Below are 6,000 nucleotides of genomic sequence, written 5' to 3'. Positions count from 1 at the left end.
TGTTTTAGTGATGCTCAACCGAGAGAGAACATGGAAGAGTGCTTTGAACACTGCCCCTTAGTTCTGTCAGCATGCAGGGGACAGCTAACAGGAGAGATGTGGATTTTTTTTTTTTTTTTTGGTCTTTTTGCCTTTTCTAGGGCCACTCCTGCGGCATATAGAGGTTCCCAGGCTAGGGGTCTAATCGGAGCTACAGCTGCCGGCCTACACCAGAGCCACAGCAACACGGGATCTGAGCCGTGTCTGTGACCTACACCACAGCTCACGGCAACGCCGGATCCTTAGCCCACTGAGGAAGGCCAGGGATCGAACCCGCAACCTCATGGTTCCTAGTCAGATTCGTTAACCACTGCGCCATGACGGGAACTCCGAGATGTGGATTTTAAAGCCAGGGAACTCCTTATGGTATAGATTGTGGACCTTTTGTGAAGGCTGGCTTCCCTCATCTCCAGTAAGGATGTCATGACACTCACGCCTAAGATATTGCTGGAGGCAGTGAGGGGGCTCAGGAATGCTTCCAAATGTGGGTGGGATAAATTTTAGAGTCTTTGCAAGTCAGTGTTCTCTTTCTGACTCCCCTTGAGGCAGCAGGCGCCTGGTATTGACTTCCACTGGTCTCTCTGGGGTCTGCCCCCGTCCAGAGACAAGGGCAGGGTCTCATGGCCATCACACCTTTCCTAGCCACAAGAAAGACACCCAAGAGCTGTGATGAATGGTGGCTACCAGGAGAAAGAAGAAATTGCTTGCTAGAAAACCAAGACATCTAGAATGAATGGGGAGCTCCCATTGTGGCTCAGCAGTAAAGACCCCAACTAGACTCCGTGAGGACGTGGGTTTGATCCCTGGCCTCACTCAGTGGCCTCACTCTGGCACTGCCATGAGCTGTGGTGTAGGTCAAAGATGCGTCTCAGATCTGACATTGCTATGGCTGTGGTGTAGGTTGGCAGCTGCAGCTCCAATTGGACCCCTAGCCTGGGAACTTCATACACCACAGGTGCCGCCATAAAAAGACCAAAAATAGAAAAGAATGAACAAAGGAGACATGCATTTGGCCCAGAGGACCTGGAATGGTTTCCTGGTGAAGGAAACCATGGACCAGCACTTTGAAAGGAGAAAAGACGGGACAGGCAGGGAGTAGCAAGAACTCTGCAGGCCTGGAGAGAGCTGCGAGCACCAGCAGAGGATGCAGCAAAGGCAGGCACGCTGGCGGGTACACCGAGTGCTTTCCAGCTGATCTTGTCTTGTCATTGGAGCGGAAAGGACCTGAGCTTCAGACACACCCCAGCACACTGGTAAGTGGGTGGGCTCTGGGCTCCAACCCATGTGTGTTCTAATCCCAACCGTACCCTCTGAGAAGGTGACTTTGGGCAATTTAATGAATTTCCAGTAGTCTCCGGTTTCTCACACACCCAGTGGAGGCAGCAGTACTTCCTCAGCGGCGAGTGTGCTAAACCACTAAACCACTCCATGACGTAATGCTCAGGAACATGCGTCCAGCGGGGAATATAAGAGGTGCCCAAGCAGCATCGGCACCTGCCCCTTCCACCTGGCCCGGTGACCCTCAGCAGCCGAGAGCACATCGAGGTCCTGTAGGGTGGGTTCACGTTTGCTCTTGGACGGGAGGGCTACGCGAGAGCCAGGCGCCGTTCCGACACCAGGAGTGGAGGGAGCACTAGTTTTCTTCCGAGGCAGGTCTTTACGGTAACCTTCAAATGCTGCAAGATTCCAGCACCTCGGCTCCCTTCCCCTGCCTCTATTTTTATCTCTTCTCACCCTGTCGTGTTCCTAGGATGCTGCCTCTTGCTGTGGTGACAGACATGAGGCTGGGCTGGGAGCAGTCAGAGACAGATGGGAACGACCTCCTGGAAGACGCCTGGCACGGAGGAGCTGCAAGGGCTGTGTGTGCTCTGGCTCCACCGCTCCCCGTGGCACATCTCCAAGGCCCGCATCCCTACGGCCCTGCAGAGGAGAGCGCCACGCCCTCCCTGCATCCGGGTTGGTGCCCAAGATGCCCGCCCAGAGAAGGAAGTCGCCCTCAGGCAGATATGCTCTTCCATTCGCAAAACCGCTTATGCATTTTATATTCTGTTCCAGATATATCAACCCCTGTTCGTCACATCTAGATGATATTTTATTTTATTATTTATTTATCTATTTATTTATTTATTTTTGTCTTTTGTCTTTTTAGGGCTGCACCCACAGCATCTGGAGGTTCCCAGGCTAGGGGTCCAATCAGAGCTGTAATCGCCAGCCTAAGGCCACAGCCACAGCAACGAGGGATCCAAGCCTACACCACAGCTCACAGCAATGCCAGATCCTTAACCCACAGAGCAAGGCCAGGGATCGAACCCGAAACCTCACAGATATGAGTTGGATCCGTTAACCACGGAGCCACGACAGGGCACTCCCGATGATATTTTAAAATCACTTATCTTATTTTTAAATACATTTCATTTGAGTCCAGTTGACTTAGAAGGTCGTGTTAGTTTCAGGTGCACAGCAAAGTGAAGCAGTTACACGTGCACAGCCCCGTTCCTTTTCAGAGTCTTTCCCGCGTAGGTCATCACACAGCGCGAGTAGGTTCCGCCGAGCACTGCGCTGGGTCCTCGTTGCCTGTTTCTGCGGAGGGGTGTGTGTGTGTCGACCCCAACCCCGCGCCGATCCCTCCCGCCCCAGCTTTCCCCTGCGGTGACGGGGAATTTGCTTTCAAAGTCTCTGAGTCTGTTTCTGTTTTGTAAGTTCTTTACTGTCATTTTCTGTTAGTGTCCGCATGTTAGTCATCTCATGTGATGTTTGTCTTTCTTGGTCTGACTTCCCTTTGTGTGACAATTTCTAGGTCCATCCGTGTTGCTACAAAGGGCATTATTTCATTCTTTTTCATGGCTAGCCTTCCACTGTATACATGTACCACATCTTCTTTATCCAATCCTCTGTCGATGAACATTAAATTCCTTTTTTCACCAAAGTCTGTACAGAAGATTGATGCACTAGGCATGAATCCACATGTGATGTTTCCTTCCGGAGCTTCCAGCCCTGCTTGGAGCACGTCTGTCTGTCTCGGAGGATATGTGGACCTCAGGTTGGGAAACAAGGAGTAGATCTAGACTTCAAATTATGAAACTAAAGCTCAGAGGTTGAAGTCAACCGTGTCTTTTTGGGTTTCGTTCTCCACCTGCGTTCACCAGCATTGCTTATTTAATCCTCACAACCAGTAAGAGGAGAGGGAAGGGCGGGGTTGTTGCTATTTCCGTTTCATAGGTGAGGGAACTGCCGCTCAGTGAGGTGACACGATCTGGCTGCAGCCTCCCAGGTTGCCTCGGTGAATTCAGTCTGGAAGAGAAGGTACACGTGACGGCCAGAGGCGAGAGGAGCAGGGCGTAGCTGTGACAGAGCAGGTTACAGGGTCTGATGAGAGCACCAAGGGGGCAGCCAGTGCAGCCTGGACATTCAGGGAGGACCCGAATGATGAGAGTAGTGACCTTTGAAAAGAGGCTCGACTCACTCAACTTCAAATCCAAAATGGACCAGCTGAGCCCAGGATGCTCTGCACTGTTTCCGTCCCCAAATTCCTATCGAAGCCTAATTCCCCAAGTGATGGTATTTGGAGGTGAGGGCTTTAGGGGTGATGCGGTCACGAGGGTGGCACCTCATGAATGGGATTAGTGCCCTTAGAAAAGAGACTCCAAACATCCCCCTTCTCTGCCAGCACGTGACGTCTCAGTGAGAAGGTGGCGGTCTGTGGACCAGGAAGCTGGCTCTGAACAGACACCCAATCTGCCGACACCTTGGTCTTGGACTTCTCTCAGAACTGTGAGAAACCAATTTCTGCTGTTTATAAGCCGCCCAGTCCCTGATATTCTGTTACAGCAGCCAGATGGACTAAGACATGGGGCAGCTACTTGAGTGGGGTGACAGAAGACGTCCCCAGGATGATCTTGTTGGCAAAATAAAGGCTTAGAAACAACAAAAGAATCAAATTGCGTAATGAAGAAGCTCTGTCCACCCCTCCCCCAACAAAGAAGGGACCCAGGACAGGCAGACAGCTGCTTCCCTTCACTCGATGCAAACACCACTTAAGTGAGTCTTCATCAAACCCAAAGGGCAGCGTGAATGAGCAGAAATTCCCCAAACCCTGGCCTCCAGATAAGTGGGTAGGAATCCCAGTGTCTCGTCTACCTGCAGTTCCCCTCCACTCCAGCCAGGAAGAGTCGGGACCCCGACACCAGGCCAGCCCCAGGTGTTGCTGTGAACACCGCGTATCTGCTGAGTGCTGTGTCCCCATCACCCCTAGAAGATTCTGGACCTTGGGGAAGAGCCCGTTTGGGTCTGGGGACACCTTGGGGGCAGGATAGATGCAGCCATGCCTGGGCAAACACCTCCTTTTGAGCAGTCGTCCTGGATGCACCAGTGTGTGAGTGCTACGCCCCATGAGGATAAAGAGAGGAACCTGAAACAGAGGAGCGGCCAAAAGCCCTGAAGACGCTTAGTCTCATTTCCTAAAGAGCAGACTGAATGCTTGGATTGCTCATCTGCAGATCTACCTGGCTCATCATCCCACACCATCAACGGGGTCGGCTGTCGTCAGTGTTTAAGAAGAGCTGGCGACGTAATTGTCTATCCACAGAAGAAACAGATAAAGAAGATGTGGGGCAGGAGTTCCCGCTGTGGCTCAGCAGAAACGAATCTGACTAGTACCCATGAGGACCCAGGTGTGATCCCTGGCCTCGATCAGTGGGCTAAGGATCTGGTGTTGCTGTGAGCTGTGGTGTAGGTCACAGATGCAGCTTGGATCCCGCAGCTAGGCCAGCAGCTACAGCTCCAGTTCAACCTGTAGCCTGGGAACCTCCATATGCTGAGTGTGCAGCCCCAAAAAGACAACAAAAGAAAAGATGTGGTACATATGTACAATGGAATATTACTTGGCCGTAAAAAAGAACAAAACAATGCCCTTTGCAGCAACATGGATGGACCTAAAAATAATCATACTACGTGAAGTTAGTAAGCCAGTGAGAGACAAACATCATATGATATCACTTACATATGGAATCTAAAAAAGGATACAAATGAACTTATTTGCCGACCAGAAACAGACTCACAGACTTTGAAAAACTTATGGTTACCAAAGGGGACAGGTGGGGGGGGGAGGAGAGGGGTGGACTGGGGTTTGGGGATGGAAGTGTTCTAAAATTAGGTTATGATGGTGGTTGTACAACTCTAAATATGATAAAATTCACTGTATTATTTTAAACAAATAAGAAGAGGTGTGAGAACAGTCCTGCTCAGGGGGCAGTCTGCTCTACTAGAACCCAGCCCCACCTGTGAACTCCTGACTCTACTCCACGGGGAGTTGGTACCACTAGCTGGTGATATCCTGCTACGTGAGCGTATGGCCTTGCTTTGTAGCAGGTGCCCCTAACTTTGGCTGCAGACCCTGTAATTTTTTGCTCAGCATCCACGTGCTACCTGCACTACCTATTATCTGGGGAGGGGAGGGGCACAGCTGAACAGAATCCTCCAGAGTCCTGGCAGCAGGCTGGTCACGTGACTTCGCTCTGGCCAATGAAACTTGGGACGTTCCCTGATTAAAGGGAAAAACACGCCCGACGTGCTTCCTCCCCAGCTTTCTACCTTTCTGACGACCCCGAAAGCAGACGCCCTCCTGCAGCTGTGGGCCCAAAAGCTAAAAGGCAAGAATGATTCCAGGTCCTTGATGACCACCTGCACTAGCCCTGGGCCACCAGCCTTCAAGGCAAATAAGCCCGTGCTAGTTTACGCCGGTTTTCAGCTCGGGCTGCCGGAGGAACGTGCCGTGGACTCGGGGCTTGAACCACAGAAACGCATTTTCTCACGGCTCCGGAGGCTGGACGGCAGACCAAGGCGTCGGCAGGTAGGTTTCCTCCGAGGTCCCTCTGCTCGGTTAGGACGTGCCGTCCTCTCCCTGTGTCCTCCTTCCGTGCGTGTTTGTGTCCGAATTCGCCTTCCTCGTACGGGGTCAGGGCA

The 6,000-nt window shown here is 51.9% G+C and overlaps 1 long non-coding RNA gene across 4 annotated transcripts in view; it reads left to right on the top strand.

Annotated features, from left to right (window-relative positions):
• The first annotated feature begins 232 nt into the window (after positions 1-232).
• LOC146403648 (uncharacterized) overlaps positions 233-6,000 on the top strand; it is a 39,182-nt gene continuing 33,414 nt past the window's right edge. For 3 of the 4 annotated variants that reach the window (XR_014842911.1, XR_014842912.1, XR_014842910.1), the window contains exon 1: positions 5,619-5,887. This is a non-coding gene — a long non-coding RNA (uncharacterized LOC146403648). Of the gene's footprint in view, positions 1,293-1,789; positions 1,996-5,618; positions 5,888-6,000 lie in introns of those variants that run through there. The other variant, XR_014842913.1, reaches the window with a different exon arrangement.

Source organism: Sus scrofa, chromosome 4 (assembly GCF_054392235.1).
Source record: "Sus scrofa isolate SSC_HxYL_T2T_F1_AM1 chromosome 4, Sscrofa_HxYL_maternal_Yorkshire_Landrace_v2.0, whole genome shotgun sequence".
NCBI classification, from domain to species: domain Eukaryota; kingdom Metazoa; phylum Chordata; class Mammalia; order Artiodactyla; family Suidae; genus Sus; species Sus scrofa.
The sequence above is the reverse complement of the archived record's forward strand: the minus strand, read 5'-3'. Positions and strand labels throughout refer to the sequence as shown.